At 33.7% G+C, this 20,384-nt stretch overlaps 1 protein-coding gene across 4 annotated transcripts in view; it reads right to left on the bottom strand.

Annotated features, from left to right (window-relative positions):
* The window catches only part of LOC128229259 (FMRFamide peptide receptor frpr-18-like), a 101,461-nt gene that overhangs the window by 49,848 nt on the left and 31,229 nt on the right, over positions 1 to 20,384 (bottom strand). Inside the window, exon 1 of one of the 4 annotated variants that reach the window (XM_052941055.1) lies at positions 19,316 to 19,455. The exons of the other annotated variants lie outside the window; for them this stretch is intronic. The gene's annotated coding sequence lies outside the window, so the exon portion shown is untranslated. Of the gene's footprint in view, positions 1 to 19,315; positions 19,456 to 20,384 lie in introns of those variants that run through there. 4 annotated transcript variants of the gene reach the window in all.

Below are 20,384 nucleotides of genomic sequence, written 5' to 3'. Positions count from 1 at the left end.
CCATCTTCAACAGTAACTATACCATCTTCAATAGAAACTATACCATCTTCAACAGTAACTATACCATCTTCAACAGTAACTATACCATCGTCAACAGTAACTATACATCTTCAACTCTAGCTTTACCATCTTCAACACTAACTATACAGTCTTCAACAGTAACTTTACCATCTTCAACAGTAACTATACCATATTCAACAGTCACTATACCATCGTCAACAGTAATTATACCATCTTCAACTGTAGCTTTTCCATCTTCAACACTAACTTTACCATCTTCAACAGTAACTATACCAACTTGAACAGTAACTATACCATCATCGTAACTGTTAATACTTGCTGCTGTTATATGATAATACACTAAAACTACAGGAACAAGTCCACTAGTCATTAAAAATGTATATACTGCTTTAGAGGCACAGGGTTAGGAACAAAACAACAATGGACGAGAAACACAAACGTTAAAACACAACAAACAGCCGACACACTTCAAAATAGCCTTATCAATATCTAAGAGAAAATATCCACAATGAAAGTTTGTAAAATAAAATGACGTCTTTCGAGGAACGACCAGACAATAAAGAGTTATAAATGATGATATGTCGAGTAAATGCGAGAGAACAGTAATTTAGAATAACAATTACTCAGGTTAAATTTTCAAATGTACCCTCAGTCATTATGATATTTATTAAGGAAAACATATTGACATGTCCCTGTAGTTTTCTTTAAATTATGATCATGCATATTGTTCAAGTTCAGGGAGAATACCGTTATATAACGAAATTATACAAATGCAGTTATTTATTTAAGATGACAACTCAGACAAAAGAAAAGCTTTAAAAACGGGAACAAAATTTGCAGATATTGAATATGCTTGAACACGACAATAATACATTGCTCTCAGCATTTTCTGTATGTTTTGCTTGAATTATTCCATGTATTTACCACACTTTTGCAAACAAAATGCCATCTAAACATCGTCTTGAAGAGTACCAAACAACTTCATTGATATAATCTTGTGTAATGGTGCAAAGAATGAAATATATCAATAACACACACTAACCACAAGTATTAACCTAAACTAAAAATTATCCCATCTATTTCTTTGAAGTAATTGACTGATTTTTTTAAAAATATAAAGCAACGTGTATAACAAATAACAACGACCGGTACAACCTCTCCTTTAGTATTAAAAACGTACGCTCAACATAATCAAAGCGCTTAAAGCGTTATAAGTCTGTCGGCCTGAGTATAATGATGTAATGCCGAATAGAACGGAAAGAGTCTTAAGATTTCTTATTTTGTCTATGTATGTGCAGCCCAAAGTCTTGAGCATATTGCATATATGCATATGTATATGCAGATTTATTGAGTGGACAAAGGGAATGGACACATTATTTTAGCTCTGACAATTTTATAAGTTTATTCTAGTTTAAGAAGGAGTTATGTGGACATATTTATATCAATTTAAAAAGGATAAAATATTCTTTTCATTGGTGGAATTATTTAGTAGTTATTAACAATAAAAAGTGCATAAATTTGGAATAAAGTGTGCATTGTGCGTATAAATTCATATACATGGATGTTATATTCTGTTAACTAAATGTACCTGGATTATAATAGTGACAGGTGGTGAACAATAGAAGGATTACAGTGTATTGTTTGACCGTCGCTTCTCACCGGTAGATAGCAGAGGTATACAAAGGAACTGCAGTGATGTTGTTATAAGCATCAGTTGACTTTGCTAGAGTGAGCGATTACATGTTTGACCATCATTTGTACATATATGTACATGAACAGTATTTCCTACCCGATCTATGGTAAACAATTTGTTCCTACCCGATCTATGGTAAACAATTTGGGCCAAAATGGGTATTGATGTATCACTGTATAGAATCCGCATTGGTTGTTTCCCACCCAGGAAAAAGCGTACCACAGTCAAAAGTAAATCCAGATATGACAGATATTGCAAAGGAACTGATATCCATTTATTGACTTTTGTATGTGGTATATTCACAATAGTGACACTTCTGTCTATGTATGGCGTCTGTCATGGAGTACGCTTGCTCGAATCATACCAGCATAACATTGTAGCATATTGCGACCCCTGTGCTACCCAAGGCGACTACTACAACGTTCATACCCATACTTCTTCAACGTCTAGCAGCAACAACTTGCATTATCACAATGTTGCTGTTCAGCTATTGTGGTTGTGCGGCGACGTCGAGACCAACCCTGGACCAGTTACCGACGAAGGCGAGGCGCGTATTCTTGAGGCTATTAATGGTGTCATGGCTGAGCTGCTTACAGTTAAGACAGAGATCAACAGTGTGAAGACCCATATCCAAGGAGTTGAAGATAAATGTGATCATGCATTAAATGAAATTAAAACGCTGAAAGTAGATTATGGTTGTATGAAAAATGATCTTTCCGAGATAAAGCACGACATTGATGAAATGAAACAGCATTCTGAAAATTTACAGTTAGATATTGATCAAGTGAATGAGAATACTGAGAGAAATACAGATGCTATGAATGAAGTTCAACAGAGTATCGAAAAGCTTGAACGAGATGCGATCAAATCTAATATGAGGATTTTTAATTTGCCCTTGTCTGAATCAGCGTCTATTAAAGAGGTTAAATCTTCTATTATAGAAAATGTTCTAAATGCTGCTAGTCCCAATGATATTTGGATCGCTGATGATTCAAAATATGTCAAATGTATTGGCGATGTGAAAGATGGTAGACAGCCGTTAACCGTAGTTACATTTCGTTATGATGATGATAAGTATAGGATTTACAAAAGCAGAGATGAATTACGTAAGCATAATGTACGCGTTGGTGATGATTTAACAGTAAAACAACGCCATCAGTTGAAAACTCTCAAGTCTAAAGGCAAGGTTGGATATTTCTTTCGTGGTGAATTGAGAACTATGGATAGTAAAACGGACCATGCTGGCAAAACAGAACGTGCAGTTAAACAAGCAAGAAGAATGCTAGATCAACCGGCCCAATCAACGACTGGAGATTATGCCTCGGACAATACTAATGTTGAAATGGGCGAAGCTGAAAGTATAACGGACACACATATGCCACCTATTATATAGGACGGCGGCCAAGGCCAGGGCAACAGTTATTCGGATTTGAAAATAATATCCTGGAACATTGATGGTCTTAAAAGCAAGTGTTATGATGAAGATTTTATCAGTTACTTTAAAAACTTCGATATAGTATGTTTTATTGAAACGTGGATAGAAAGCGAATCTGAAATTCCAGTATTTGGAAGTGGTTTTAAATCATATTTTTGTCCAGCAATACGAAATAGTACACGTGGCCGCGCAATGGCAGGTATAATTATATATTACAGAAATGAATATCAACTTTATATCTCGAGAATATATGAAGAATGTGACTTTGCCATATTTCTTAAAGTTGACAAGACATCTGTAAGGCTGCTTGAAGATCTTATCATTTGTTTTGCATATATACCACCTATTAATTCTCCATTTTATGAAGGTAAAGATAACTCTGGTGTTGACCTACTAGAGAGCACGTTACGTGAATATGATATTCAGACTAGTGAAAGCTTCTTACTTATGGGAGATCTTAATGCGCGTACTGGAGATCGAATGGACTATTTTACTTTTGATAGGAATATACCAGAATTGCAAACAGTAGAGGATTTATTAGACGATTCACATATGTCCCCACGTGTATCAAATGATAAACATGTTAATAACTTTGGTGTAAAGCTTATTGACTTTTGTAAAGTGAATACACTCAGAATAGCAAATGGTAGACTATTTAAGGATCAGAATGTCGGAGATTTTACATTTGTTAATCATAATGGTTGCAGTGTTATAGACTATTTGCTGTATACGGATAATATAGTTAAATCTATAAATGACTTCGGGATTGAAACTCGTTCTGAATCCAGTTATTTACTTATTCGAGTACATCTTAAATGTTATACATATAACTCAGATCATCATACAACCGCCACTTCAAATATAAAACAGAAATATGTATTCAATCAGAAGAATTGTAATGCGTTTGAAGAGAAACTGTCATATGTATTTACTGATGAACTTTATAATGAAATTGACTCTTTGCTTGAAAGCCAGTTAACTGATATAGATACGCTAGTGTCTACTGTAACTGATTTGATAAAGGAATGCAGTCAGACTTGTTTAAAGACATTTAAAAGTACACAACAGAAAAGTAGTAATTGGTTTAATAATACATGTAAAACATTAAAGTATAAGACGCAGCGGGCACTGAGAATGTTTCGTCGTGATAGAACAAATGTCAACTTATCAGCCTATTTAATAGCGAAAAACGAGTATAGGGAATATTGTAAAACTGAAAAGGACAATTTTAATAGTAATGTACTGATAAATCTTGAAAATAGCTGCTCTGATGGTCAGACATTTTGGCAAAAATTTAAACGTCTTGTTAATAAACAATCCAGAAGAGAAAATATATCTATCGATCAATGGAAAGATCATTTTGAAGGTCTCTTTCAGAGTTTGACTCTCGAAGATAGTGAATTACCATATCCAGATGATGTATATACAGGTGAATTAACGGATGCACTTTTTAATGACTCTATCACGGACGATGAAATTATAGCCGTTATTAAAGATATGAAAAAGGGTAAAAGTGGAGGTAGCGATGAATTAGTACCAGAATGTTTTATATATAGCCTGAATTACTTACTGCCTGTTTTGCGAAAATTATTCAATCGAATATTTTCTACTGGAACATACCCAAGTCAATGGCGTGAGACAATTATTATTCCATTATACAAAAAGGTGATCCTGATGTAACTGACAATTATCGAGGCATCTCATTGTTGAATGTTATGGGCAAAATATACACTGGCATTATAAATAGGCGCCTTACATTTTTCATTAATATATTTAATAGGCTAAGTGAAAATCAATCAGGTTTCAGAGAAGGATACCGGACTGTCGACAATGCATTTATATTGCATTCTCTTGTTAATAAACAATTATCTACACTTGGTAAAAAGTTATACGTGGCCTATGTGGACTTCCAAAAAGCATTTGATGTTGTAAACAGAGTCAAGTTATTTAATGTCATGTCGACCAACGGTATACATGGAAAACTTTATTCCTCATTTCGAGCTATGTATTTGTCAGTGAAGGGGAGGGTTCGCGCAAATCATGGAACATTGTCTGAAAGTTTTAACTGCCCTCTTGGTTTGAGGCAAGGATGTATAGCGTCACCTGTTTTATTCATTCTCTTCATAAATGAATTTATCAAGCTTATTGAACCTCCGGCATTTAATGGTATACAGCTATTTCCAGACACTACCCAGATAAACTCTGTGTTCTTTGCAGATGACTTGGCTTTGCTTGCTGACACTCCGTGTGGTCTACAACGCCTTTTAAATGCACTAAGTGAATTTTGTTATCAGTTTGGTTTAAATGTCAATATTAAGAAAACTAAAATTATGGTTTTTAAGAATGGAGGTACCTTGTCTAAATTTGAGAAGTGGAACTATAGAGGGACGTTATTAGATGTTGTAAATGATTTTACATATGTCGGGGTACTACTTACAAGACAATTATCTTTAAATAGGATGGCGTCAGATCAAGCTTTAAAATCAAAACGAGTGTTGCTAACTGTTTTATCTAGACTATATGACTATGGACAAATGAATAAATCTACATTTTTCAAAATATTTGATACTAAAGATGTCCCAATCTTGTTATATGGTGCAGAAATTTGGGGTGCAGAAAGGATGGTACCAACAGAACAAGTACAACTATATGCCTGCAAACGTTATATGTGCATACCAAAACATACGATTAACTTTCCGGTGCTTGGTGATTGTGGACGTTTTCCCATGTTTATTATCGCTATAAAGCGTGTTTTGAAATATTGGATGAGAATAATTAAACTTCCTAATTATAGATTTGTTAGGAAAGCATATGATTTATTATATTTGCAAGACCAAATTGGCAACAGAAATTGGGTAACCAATGTAAGGAACATTTTATGTCAAAATGGTTATAACTATGTGTGGTTAGAGCAAAATGTGAACAATGAAAAACTGTTTATATCACGTATTATACAAACATTGAAAGACCAGTACTTGCAGGAATGGCGTTCTGCAGTTATTGACAGTCCTAAGTTAACTTATTACTCTTTGTTCAAAGATAATTTGTGTCATGAAAATTATTTAGACATTGTAAAAATAAGAAAATTTAGAAATGCGATGGCATGTTTCCGTTGTTCTTCTCATGACTTAGAAATCGAAAGGGGTAGATATATAAGCACCCCAAGGGACAGACGCATATGCAAACTCTGCAATATAGAACCAGAAACTGAGTACCATTTTATGTTTAAGTGCCAACACTACAATGATTTAAGGTTGAAATACCTGCCTAGTAAATATTATACTGATCCCACTGTTAACAAATTTACTGTACTGATGTCTTCAAGAAATGAACAAATTGTATTAAATGTATCTATGTTCATATTTTATGCTATGAAATATAGGAAGTTGTATTTAACAGATAATAATTAAATGCATAATGTTATATATGTGCCTTTATGTATACTTTTGTTGTGTATTAGAAAAAATGTTTTCTTAACAGTTGGAAATATACATGGTATATCACGAGCATTACAGTAGTAGTACTCTATATGTTGAAGCATTTTGGTCATGTATTTAGTTTCCCTCATTTCATGTATTATTAATGGCATTATTTTAGATTTATAATTGTGACCATAGTTTGAAAATTACCATACTATTTTAGTATCTAGTACTATCTACCATCAGATTGTCTTGAATTTAATACCTAATATTATAATATTTTGACTCAGAGATCCACATAGTAATGCTACAAAGGTCATAAATATGATTTGATGCAATATAATACACTTTTTATGTTGAAGTAAGCCGAATGTTTTATATATTAATATATATATATATATGTCTTAAATATATATTGTTTCCTATTGACAATCTATTTTTTCGTTTCGAATAGGCTGTCGGGTAAAGAATATAATTCCATGCAGTAATGGTGTCTTACCGTTAGGTTATGTTGTCATAGTTGTTCTGTTAATCAGTTCAAATATCAAATAAGTCTATATCAGGTTATATACTTTTTATGACATGTGTTCTAGTAAAATAACAATAAGACAAGATAAGTCTTGTTTTCAACAATACCATTTACAAATTTTCATATTTATAATCATGGAAAATCAATATGTGTATATGTCTGTAAATTTACTTAAACAACATTAAACAACCTAATTACAATTGTTATTATATTTGCGTTACAATGTCATGCATTAGTGTCCGTTCTTTAATGTAAAAATCTTTTGTTTTTGTTTTAACAATTCCTCTTCACCATATCTATATAATTGCATTAAATTGAATGTTGTTTTATATTGTTGAATGTATATTGTATGTATATCCAGACAAACAATTTGAGCATATTATACTAGTATTAAAATACAAACACCTTAGTTGTACAATTAAAATCTCTTAAGTATTGGTAAATGTATTATAATTATATTCCTGGCATCTAAATACGTAATTAACAGATATATAATAATTAATTATTGATAAGACTTGGTTGATTCACATAGTCAATTCTAATAACTTTTATTTGACAGTTCTAACATTATTTATTTATTTTTGAACCATGTTTATTATCAACTATTATTTGCTTGCATGTAATATTTGTGTAAAGCTGTATCTTAGAAGTTTGAATATTAACATTGTCATAACCCTTTTCCACTCATTGTGTACATATATGTATATGTATAATATGTTGTCTTGGGCCGGAGGCCTTTATCAATTAAATAAATTGAATTGAATTGAATTGAATTGTATAAACTACTGATATAAATATGTTCATTTTCTCACGAGTGACATAGGTTGAGAGCATTATTTAGATACATCAATACATAGAAAATAAATAGTATATGTTGATTCGATCAAGGGAATTTCGCGTGAGGTTTCGGTCATTGAAGAAAGGCACCTTAAACATAAACTATATTAACATGTCGAATGCATTTTATTGGATGAATTTGGTTTATTGGGCATGGTGAATTACATACCACTCGTGTTTACAGTAGATTTTATTAAAGAAATGCCTAAATGCTTTACTATGCAATGAAGTATTACTTCGTATGTTTGTAATCTTTTTTGGTTTTCCACATATTTAATCAGTATTTCAAGTGACTGTAACTCCATTGTTTTATTCTAATTGAGTATCAGCATTATCAATCTAAAAGAATTTGCGAAAGAATTCATGAGCAGTCATGTACTAAGCTCTAAAGCTTTACAAATTACATTACTAAACTCACATAACGTAGCAGGCAAAAAACCTTTCAGCGATTTAAGCGCTTCAAACATAAATCTGGTGTCATTTTACAACATGATTTGATTGTGTTGTAAAAAAGGGTGTGTAAGTTTATTTATACCCGCACACGGGTAAGGCCAATTTGGGTAGTGCTCCGATAAGATTGTTTGTCATATTATGTTTTTGGGGCATAGTGCACAGACAGAATGTAACCCTGGTAATATTTACCCTAGCTCTTTAACGTTCACTAGTGTACAGCACTGACACAAGGGACCCCATTCAACATTGCGATCGTATTTACTCAGCCATCAACGGTATGCTGCTTGAGCCGTAGGCTGAGGTCACCGTTAATTTTCGGTTTGGCTCCGACAAATCGATCATCCAATGCAAATGAATTGTCAAAAATAAATATATTTATTTAGGTAAAAAAATCACTTCTCCAAAATTGGATTTCTTTTTGATTTCCATGTTGTTGTTTTTGTATTTTTTATCAATTTCATTAAACTTTGAAATATAGTCCCATTATATTCAAATATATGTTCAATAATAAAAATTGTCAACACATTGATTTATTAGTGAATTTCACCTTTCCAAAATTCGAATTCACATCGATTTCTTTTTAAATATATTTTAAAAAATGTTTTTAAAAATGTATTGCCGATATGCCCATGGTAGATTTCGATTTGCAGTTATAAAAGTCTGCATACGAACAGCCTTAAAACTCATGAATCCATGGTGGCTTTCACTACGCCCGAACATTGTAAACTAATGTGAATGCCTATGTGATATAGCCTCACTACATCAAAGTGGCAGTGCCTTATTCATGTACTCAATACGTACATAACACATTATATGCTAGTATTGACGTTTTTCATGATGAAAGAAATAATTTATTGTTCCGCTAAATTCCTTTATTCACCTATGACACATAATTAAACACATCTTAATGACGCCGTTTCTCGAGTCGCCATGTGGCAAATTTATTCGCGTCTCCAGTCGTTAGGAACATGCTCACAGCAGTCAAGACTAACGTGTTTATCTGAATTGATGAAAATACAAATGCATCATAATCATATTTCCACAATAGTTCGAAAATTCATTTTGTAATTTTGCACAGTGATTGCAGAGGAGCATACTTTCAAATAAATATTAATGAGATACAAATATATACAATTTATATTTTTATAATGATTCGCAAACATATTTTGTTAAAATTGCTTGTTGTTTCAAAGAGGCATATTTCGTACGCAATAATGACTATAGATGATGGACTTATATTATTCGTTCGCTTATTGGTTTCACCGGAGATATATCATTACAAAGATAACAAGTCCAATATTAATTTGATTCAAATGTGACGGACTGTTTATGCTTTCAAAGATCTTGGAAAGCCCTTATTAAAGGAGATAAATTGGCATCACCTTGTAACGAGCTCAAAATTGATGTGTTCGGTAAAAAAATAAAAGCAATAATGATAAAGTAGATATGAGTTTATATGCCACCAAATTTCCTTTCTATTCAGGATATCCTATTTGTTGAAAAAAATGTGATAAACTAGGTGGGTGTACGTAGCGCTTATATAAACGATTGTAAAGTCTGATTGAAGAAACCCTATGAAGGTCCAATTGGTTTTACAAATGACATTAATGTGAAGAATAGAACCCTATTCGTCACATTTTCAAATGTTCCTCTGGGGTATGACTTAATGGTGTTCATGTACAGCAGACAATCAGATAAACTCGCGCTCTGGGGTATGACTATATGGTGATCAGGAACTGCAAACAATCAGGAAAACTCGCGCTCTGGGGTATGACTATATGGTAATCAGGAACTGCAAACAATCAGGCAAACTCGCGCTCTGCGGTATGCCTATATGATGATCAGGAACTGCAAACAATCAGGCAAACTCGCGCTCTGGGGTATGACTATAAGGTAATCAGGAACTGCAAACAATCAGGCAAACTCGCGCTCTGCGGTATGCCTATATGGTGATCAGGAACTGCAAACAATCAGGCAAACTCGCGCTCTGGGGTATGACTATATGATGATCAGGAACTACAAACAATCAGGCAAACTCGCGCTCTGGGGTATGACTATATGGTAATCAGGAACTGCAAACAATCAGGCAATCTCGCGTTCTGGGGTATGACTATATGATGATCAGGAACTACAAACAATCAGGCAAACTCGCGCTCTGGGGTATGACTATATGGTAATCAGGAACTGCAAACAATCAGGCAATCTCGCGCTCTGGGGTATGACTATATGATGATCAGGAACTACAAACAATCAGGCAAACTCGCGCTCTGGGGTATGCCTATATGATGATCAGAAACTGCAAACAATCAGATAAACTCGCGCTATGGGGTATGACTATATGGTGATCAGGAACTGCAAACAATCAGGAAAACTCGCGCTCTGGGGTATGACTATATGGTAATCAGGAACTGCAAACAATCAGGCAAACTCGCGCTCTGCGGTATGCCTATATGATGATCAGGAACTGCAAACAATCAGGCAAACTCGCGCTCTGGGGTATGACTATAAGGTAATCAGGAACTGCAAACAATCAGTCGAACTCGCGCTCTGGGGTTTGACTTTATGGTGATCAGGTACAGCAAACAATCAGTCGAACTCGTTATCCGGTGTATGACTATATGGTGATCGGGTACAGCAAACAATCAGGCGAATTGGCGCTCTGGGGTGTGACTATATGTTGATCAGGTTCAGCAATCAATCAGGCAAACACGATCTCTTGGGTATGACTTTATGGTAATCAGGAACTGTAAACAATCTGGCTAACTCGCGCTCTGGGGTATGACTAAATAATGATCAGGTACAGCAAAAAATCTGGCTAACTCGCGCTCTTGGGTATGACTTTATTGTAATCGGGAACTGCAAACAATCTGGCTAACTCGCGCTCTGGGGTATGACTATATGGTGATCAGGTTCAGCAAACAATCAGGCAAACATGAGCTCTTGGGTATGACCTTATAGTAATCAGGTACAGCAACAATCAGGCAAACACGAGTTCTTGGGTATGACTTTATGGTATTCAGGAACTGCAAACAATCTGGCTAACACGAGCTCTTGGGTATGACTATATGGTGATCAGGTACAGCAAACAATCAGGCTAACACGGGCTATGTAGGTAGCATGAATATAACTGTTTTTTGTTTATGCTCGATAGTGACGAGAATTACGCACGAGTTTGTTTCTTGTTCAGACAACCAGTACTTGTGTCCATTTCGAGATGCCAAGTGAAGCTACCTCGTGTTGTTATCGAACAGAAAATCTCTTTTAAAAGCACTTATACCACTAAAAAAGTATCACGCTGAGAACTGCCTTTGGCATATTGTTTCATACAAAGGTCACGATCTTTTGGTTTGATACAGTATTCATCTTTGTTAACTTGAACAATTGGTTCGCCAGAGAAACAAAAAGCAGATTTATCAAAACATTTATACATAAGCTCTACAGTATAGGCATTCCAATGATTTTTTTTTAATTCTAGCAAGTAATCTTCAGCATTTTGAGCACGATTCTTGAAATCACAACAGGCACGAATTCCTTTAAAGATTTCTTCATGCATGGTTCTTCAAAGAGCGTTAAAAAGAAAACTTATTGATTTCTCAAATGTTAAGGTTATAAAATTCATGATAGCATATCAGTCGAAAAAATTCTCCAAATAAAGCAAAAAAAAAAGAATAAAAAGATTTTCTAATTCACCTCGATATCAACCAGCATTACTTTATTATACTATGTTTTTGCACTTGGATATGTTGCTTATTTACTCTCGCATTCGGGTCCGACACATTTGGCGCGAGAGTTCGCAAATAGTACAGTGTGAAAATAACCTATTTTGACTTCATTTTAAGCAATATTTTGAAAGTCATATAATTGATTATGACACGTAAAACGCTAGATTGTTTGTCATTTATTTTTCTCATTTTTAAATCAGTAGGTAGATTTATTTTCCCCCATAAAAGAAGAGCATACATAGGACTTGTGTTTGCATTGATACTAACTTAACCAAGTTTCCTATTATCAGGAGTTATGTAATGTTAAATTTCTATATTCATTTCATTTGTTTAGGGATTTTGTATGAAATATTACTTTTATACTGATTATAAATTGTATCACCGATTGACGGTATTATGTTGGGCCATTTTATGACATCATACAACTTTAAACAGCTGGGATTGTTCTTGTAGGCCCTGGTGTCCCTGTAGTTTTCATTGTATTATTGAATTCGATGGAACATTGTTCCCTGTGCCACTACGTTCCATTTGTGTTAGTATATCGCTTTGTACATGTATGCCAAAGTATAAATCAGCATATATCGTGAGAACTAGTATGAGGGCGAGTTAATACATAACAGACAAGACACTTGGTAATCAAATTGAAGGCGTCCTATCGGCATGAATCAAAAAGAAAATAGTAGTGGCAGATCCTGAGTTTCCCTTCTTTATTTGCTTTACATCTATATCATTACATTCGTAACCATGCATGAATTCAGCTAGATATTTATTCAATTCGGAACTTGGCGTAAATGAGTGAGGGTGAAATCCTTAAATCTTTGTTGTTGTCTTCAGGCTGACAGGTAGGATTTAAACCATTAATAAATCGAAATCATTCTGTTATGCATTTAGGTATTTTTTTAAATTGAAACATTATTCAGCAGGTGTACAAACAATCGCATTATCTAATTCATTCAGACACTTCATACAAATCAACCGGCTAAAATGTGTGTTAATGCAGTCAGATATACAGAATTTATATAATTTATCTGATTATCAACGTTTTCTGAAATTTTAGCGTCTTGCACTTTGTATACTTTTTTCATGATAAATATTTGCTTTGGTTAAACAATTTCCAATTTAATTATATTAAAATGAATTAGCTGGAACATATAACCGCGTTTAATATATGCAGATGGTTATTGCCTTAAAGACGTCTGTCTGTATTTTTACCAGTTTTGCATTTCAACAGAATCAATTGATTCCTATTGCAAGGTCATTGAGTTTCATAATATGACCAGAATCACACATTACTGACCCTTATGTATGCATGATTTACTAAACAGTTCTTCTGAACCTTGACCCCCGTTTACGAAGGAGAGTTAGCCGTACTCCTATCTTTATTAACTGCGACTTACAGCTAATCATTCCATTAGTTATATTTGTGGCTTTGGTGATGCAGTCTTTACTGTTCTTTTTTCACCACATGCTCTAGTACCATCATATTGGACGTTCGTTTACTCTCCGTGTCTGAACTGGATGCAATCAAAGGATGAACTTGAGTATGCAAATATCCCACGTATATAAAGAGAACTTAACGTCCAAGCTGAATCAGCATTGTTTTTTTGCGTTGTCTTCAATATTACCCTTTCTTGGATTTATAATGGACTTCAGTTAAGTCACTGATGGGAATTATGGAAATACAGGTGTTAATAACGTATAATAACTTCCTCGATTATGGATTAAAGAATCATACGTTCTTTGATGTTGGAAATTCTAGATTAACCTTCTATTGTTCTTAGTGCCATTGTTATACTTGTTTCAGATCTAGTTCGGAATTGCATACATTTTCCTTATAGTTAGTCTTTAATAATTGTTGATATATTGTACGACAGTGACAAGCCCAGTATTCGGATAATAAAAGAAATAAACCTTGTTTAGAGGCACATGGTTATGGCCCAATTGGCATTTAAACTAGAGACACAAAAAGAACACACACACACAACAAACATCAAAAACAAACCACACATGCAGTGGAAAGGTCGATGGAACAGTCTTTACATGAGCACGAGTCTACTGGGGCCTCATATTAGATTGTAAACCGTAAATCGTATAAATTATATATATGAGATGGTGGTTGATACTTAAAATCAAAAGTTTACATTTTCATCCTTCCACTGACCTGAAATCCGATCAAATACGTTCACACAAAAAATAAATTGTTAACTTTAAGGGCCTTTGATTTCTAGATGGGTTAATGGTTGTTAATAACCGTTGTGCGAATAACTGAAGGATTACATGCAATACATCGAATGTGACATTTTTTATAAAAAGGTTAATACAAGCTATTAAGAACATTGTTAAAGACATTTTAATTTAAGTGGGAAACATCTTTCCTTACTTAACGGGTAAGCGTTATTTTATCTCTACAATCTTCAAAGACAAAATCAAACATCTAAATCATATTCTTCAAGTGTGTTATCCATTTCGCTCAATGCTTTAAAAGTAAAAACTCTTATAAGTTAAACTCAGGGACTAAATATAAACAACGCATGCTGAGCTTATGTCGATTGAATACGTTAAAAGACTAGTTGTTTACATAAATTTTACAGTTTCGACGTTCTAAAGCCCGTCGAGCCGAGACTATTGCAGGAGATATTTGGACCTCATAGGTATATTTTCCTCCACCAAAAAAAAGAACGTTCTTAAGAAAGACATTGTGTTTGGACAGATTATACTTATTTCGATAATGAAATTAAACGGTTCCTAATGTTTATAAATCTATTTAACAACATTAACATTAAACCATGAGCGTTTCACAGTACGCTTAACAAAATGCTGCTGTTTTTTTGGTCCGTGTTTTGTGCATTGTAAAAACAAATATGTTGTGTCCGTTTCTTCATAGTTACTATGAATTGCTATTATATTTCCTGGTTTCTAAAATATTTTGCAGCTACAGTGTTAGGGTGTATCGCCTTGTTACTTGTGACGCTCAGTTACATTAATAGTTAAAAACGAGTTGTATATTATTTTATATATTTTAGTGGTTGCAAAACATAGCACACATCCCAAAAGGTACATTTATAGTCCAACAGAAACATGGTTAAGACCAGCAGCCAAATACTAAAAGAGGCACGGCAAGTAATTTAAGGCCTAACATACACTCAACTCAACAAGAGACGTCACAACATCACAATAAACCAAACGCTCATTACATATAAAACATTAAAATATCTTAATAAAAATGGGCTACCGTATAAGAACGACCATGGAAACAAGATTATTGCTCAACCTGACTCGAGATCCAACATTTATCAGAATATCTATGAATAAATAATCATAGGCCAAATTGTAGCCAACATCAACTTGAAAGAGGTAAACGTCGTAGATGGAGTGATTCTTGCGGTATGTTCAAAAAAGAGAAATAAACTTAACAATTTTTACTGATAGAAAGAAAAGATGTACGCAAATACAATGCGCACCTGACATTACTGCCCTTGTATCCACTGATGACAAATACTTTTCCTTATGTTGTTGTATTGTTAGAGTTTTCAATTTTCTATGAATTCAATAAATAACATATTGCAATAGAAGTGGCTTTACAGACGGCGGCCTATAAATAGTTAAACAATAGTTTAATAATGAATCATTCTGATAACGGTTGACAGTATTTATTCGTGATAAAGGAATACTAATACAAATTCGTGTTTTAGAATTAATATTTCGATATATTTTATTTCAAATAAAGGAATGAAGTGTGTTCATAAATAATACTTATAATGATCGATGGAAATATATCGTAATGTCGAAATAAAAATTGTTTGACTATTTTGTTTTAATCGTGCATATTTCATGATTTAAAAAATGTTTTTCAGAATAATCAATGACAACATGGGCAGGCTACGTAGTTCAAAACATAATTATTCCCAGGCGTGTAAATAGGGGAAATAGGGGAAATGTAATCACAATAATTATACTTTTTGATATTTGTATTCTTTTCTTTTTTACTCATTCAAAATTTGTTTTTAATCCTGTTACAAAGCGCACTGGTACTCTCGCTGTGGCTACTTTTCGATTGGATGCAATAAATTGCTTTATCTATTTGAGATATAAGTATTTTGTTTATACCTGTCAAATATAAATATTCTATTTTGTTTTGAAGTCCAATATTTATAATATAATAGACGGTTCTTAGCCATTTACTCTGTCACCACGTTCGAGATGATTCATTGTATATGCCATAACGTTCTATTCGTCTTAAGCACATTTGGGATAAGGCCTAAAAGATGGCAAAACTACCCGCGTTTATGTAAAAATTATTATTTTATTATACACGTTAAAACAACTAATGATTTGACAACAAAAATAATATAATGTTATGAATGATGGAAAACCAGACTTTTCATTCATCACTTCGACGTATGATGTCAAAATCCTTCAACGTAAATTTGTATAATGTACGTTGAGACATGAAGTCTTACAAAAATACGGGTTTTGACAAAACGGTTTATTTTACGACGGTGTTAAACAGACAGTGTCCAATGTTAAATAGAATTCCTCTACTTTGCCGAACGACGTAATTGAAATTGAATCATTTTTGGCTTGGAGTTACTACATTCTGTTCAAATGAGTAACTCACAATTGATGTTTGGTTTTCTTCAAAATAGTAGGTAGAATACCTCAATATCAACCATTTTTAAAAGATTTGCCAACATAAATTTTATGAAAAAGACTGTTTAAACCATTCCTACAATTTTAACAGAAGTTTCATTCTATAAATATTTCACATAGTTTGAATGCATCAATATTTTCCATGAATAGATCTAGTCACCACAAAAAGGTCAGCTTGAAAACATGAACGTAAGCATACAAAATGTTTGGTATAGTATAAGAATTTTAAAAACTGATTAGGGCCAAATGGCATGATAAGGATAGTCCAATCAGTCCACGAAGAACTAAAATTTAATTCAGTTTTATTTCCACAAAGGACTGATGATTATCAAAATGTCAACACAAAGTGCAAGAAAAAAAAACAAATTACAAACAAACATAAATTAGCACTGATTTATTCTGATAACTACCCGTATAGCCTCACTACAAGTTGTTTTTAATCAAAGCGACAGTGCCTTACTCTTCATGAACTCAATACGTACGAAACCCATTCTATGCTAGTATTGACTTTATTCATCAAATGATAGTTCATGGCAAGAATTCAAGCAATTGTTAGTATTTTTATATGTTTTCATGATAAAAGAAATAATTTAATGTTCCGCTAAATTCCTTTTTTTCACCTAATGACACATAATCAAGCACATCTTAATGACGCCTTGTCTCGAGTCGACATGTGGCAAATATGTTCGCGTCTCCAGTCATTAAAACCGAGCTCACACCAATTAAGACTAATGTGTTTATCTGAATTGATTAAAATACAAATAGATCATAATCATATTTCCACCACAGTTTGAAAATCATTTTGCAATTACTGCATTGTGATTTTACAGAAGCATACTTTCAAATAAATATTGATGAAATTCAAATATATCATATTCATTTTTTTAATATTTCGCAAACTTATTTTGTTATTAGTGATTGTTGTTCAGACAGGCATATTTCCAAAGCAATAATGATTAAAGATGATAGACTTATATTATTCGGTTGATTATTGGTTTCATCGGAGAAAACATTACCAAGATAGCAGGCATAAGTCAATATAAATTTGAAACAAATGTGACAGAGATTTTATGCTTTCAAAGATCTTGGAACGCGCTCATTAAAGGAGACAAACTGGCATCACCTAGTAACGGGCTCAAAATTTATGAGTTCGGTAACAAAATAAAAGCAATAATGATAAAGCAGATATGAGTGTATAAGCCGCAAAATTTCCTTTCTATCCTTGGTATCTTGTTTGTTGTAGGTTTCTGATACAGTAGGTGGGCGTAAGTAGCGCGAATATACGCATTCGATTGCAAAGTCTGATGGGAGGAAAGCTATAATTGGCAAAAAAATCACATATCACATTTCTGTGAAAAAATGGAAACCTATTCTTTACGTTTTCAAATGTGACATAAGTGTATGTAATAAAATGGGTATTATAAAAAAATGACGTGTTTCACAGGAAGAGAGATTAATGTGACTGTATTGCGTGAAAAAGATGCCATCCTTTACACCTCTGACAAATAGGATCATGTGCTTCATAGTTGAGAACAAATTGGATCTGTAAAGGATGATCCTTGTCAACATACTTGTATATAAAATATAGTAAAATTGGTTGAAGTAATATGTTGTGAATCTTCGGCATGCTAATGAAAATCCCTATTCTCCCACTTCAGATAAGTAGATCCATTAATTTAACCATGCTAGAAATTCTTATTCTTCCCACGGGCGAAGATAAAATGCCCGTATGGAACTTCTTTTAATGGTCACCACATTGTAATTACCTCCCTTGTTGAAGACTGTCGTCTGTAGCGCATCACGGAAATCTTGTCTGGTGGCAATATTTAGAACGCGAGTTAATTATTTCTCGCTTCAAATGTCACCAGAAAACAGTTTTCACGCACCTTTCAAGAAATAATGCTTCACTCTTCTGAGAACTATTTAAAACCGATCAGACCATTTACATACTCTGAATCACTGCGCGAATATCCATGACAACCACGAATTATTGCATATCCGTACGCAATTATTTTCACAAAGCACAAAAGAGTTCCGACAAAAAAAATACATTTTTACTTAATTTTGTTTAACTGAGGTGGGAGAAAAAGCATCTACCATAGCCACTCGTGTAAGATAGGCTCATCCCGACCCTTGCACGGGGTGTTTTGCGGAAACTCGGTAAACCTCGTTTCCGCAAAACACCCTACGCTCGGGTCGGAATGAATCTATCTTAAACTCTCGGCCATGGAAGATACTTATATTCATCTTTTGTTATGAACCTTCTTTTCTCTAATGCGATATCATGTCACACCACAATATTTATGCGAAAAGCTACAGAAACAAGCAGAAACAAACATGTATCGCTCACAAATTTCACAGAAAGTGTGACATATAAAATATGTGACTGCGTTGTGAGACAAAAGGTATCCTATCAATCACAAATGTGACGAATATGGTCCTTAGTGTGGATAATGTGACATGTGAAAATTATGCTCCTACAAATCTATATAAACACCTCACACCTGTGGGTTTGTTGTTGTTTGATTTACACCAAAATTCGTAAATACAACTTACTTTTAACTGAAATAAGTATATCAGTCCATTATTCGTTTGTCCTCCAGTAACATGACAACAACTTCAATAAGTGAATTATCCATATATCTCTATAACAGGTAAATAGAGAGCGTTGTGGTCTCGTGCTTTCATTCCAAGGTAGTGTGAATTCACGTACACTTCCCTGGTACGATCTCCTACCTAACCACGGAAACCGAATAATCAACGCTCAAATCAATTTCAAAGATAAACACTTACTTGCTAAAATGGTTTATATACTTTCGCATTCTTTCGAAGATATATTTTGCAATGAATAATTTGATTAATGTGAGCTTATCAAGCCAATCGATTTTAAGGCATTAGTTTCACTATGTTTCGTCATTTCACCTTGTTGTCAATGGAGCTGTACAGAGCTTCTTGATTCCAAGGGTTTGGATATGTTTAATCTATTTCCTATCATTTTTATAAGTGCACTTAAAATGAAATACCCAAGTCCCAATATATTTTATTGCCATACTGCTGTCCTAACCTAATTTCTGATTAATGTGACCTCGTAGAACAAGAATTAACTGATGCCTTCTTTTGTAACGTCAGGATATTAAGAGAAACCGCATGCCAAATCCTGATTATAGAAATGCATTTGATCTATTATGAACCTAGATCCAACTAGACACAACCAGAACGCTGAAGATTACATAACTGTCATTAAACGCCAATAATGCAATGGGTACTTCCTAGACGAGCCCTGCAATCTAAAGCTTAACTATGAGCTTCAGTATATTAACGTAGACAAAACTAAATCACTACACATAACATTCTTAAGCGGCACCAATAATACAATGGTAATAACAGAGACGAACTCAATAGTCAAAACCAAGACCATGCGCTTATTTGAGGACACACGTGTCAAAATACTAAAATACTAAACATAACATTCTTAAGCGGCACCAATAATTCAATGGTAATTACAGAGAGGCGATCAATAGTCAAAAGCTTAACTTTGGGCTTATATGAGGGCACACGTGTCAAAATCAAAAGACAATATACACTGATTATTTAACTATTACTTTTTAGAGATCGGTATCAGTAG

This window comes from Mya arenaria, chromosome 3 (assembly GCF_026914265.1).
Source record: "Mya arenaria isolate MELC-2E11 chromosome 3, ASM2691426v1".
NCBI lineage: Eukaryota > Metazoa > Mollusca > Bivalvia > Myida > Myidae > Mya > Mya arenaria.
The sequence above is the reverse complement of the archived record's forward strand: the minus strand, read 5'-3'. Positions and strand labels throughout refer to the sequence as shown.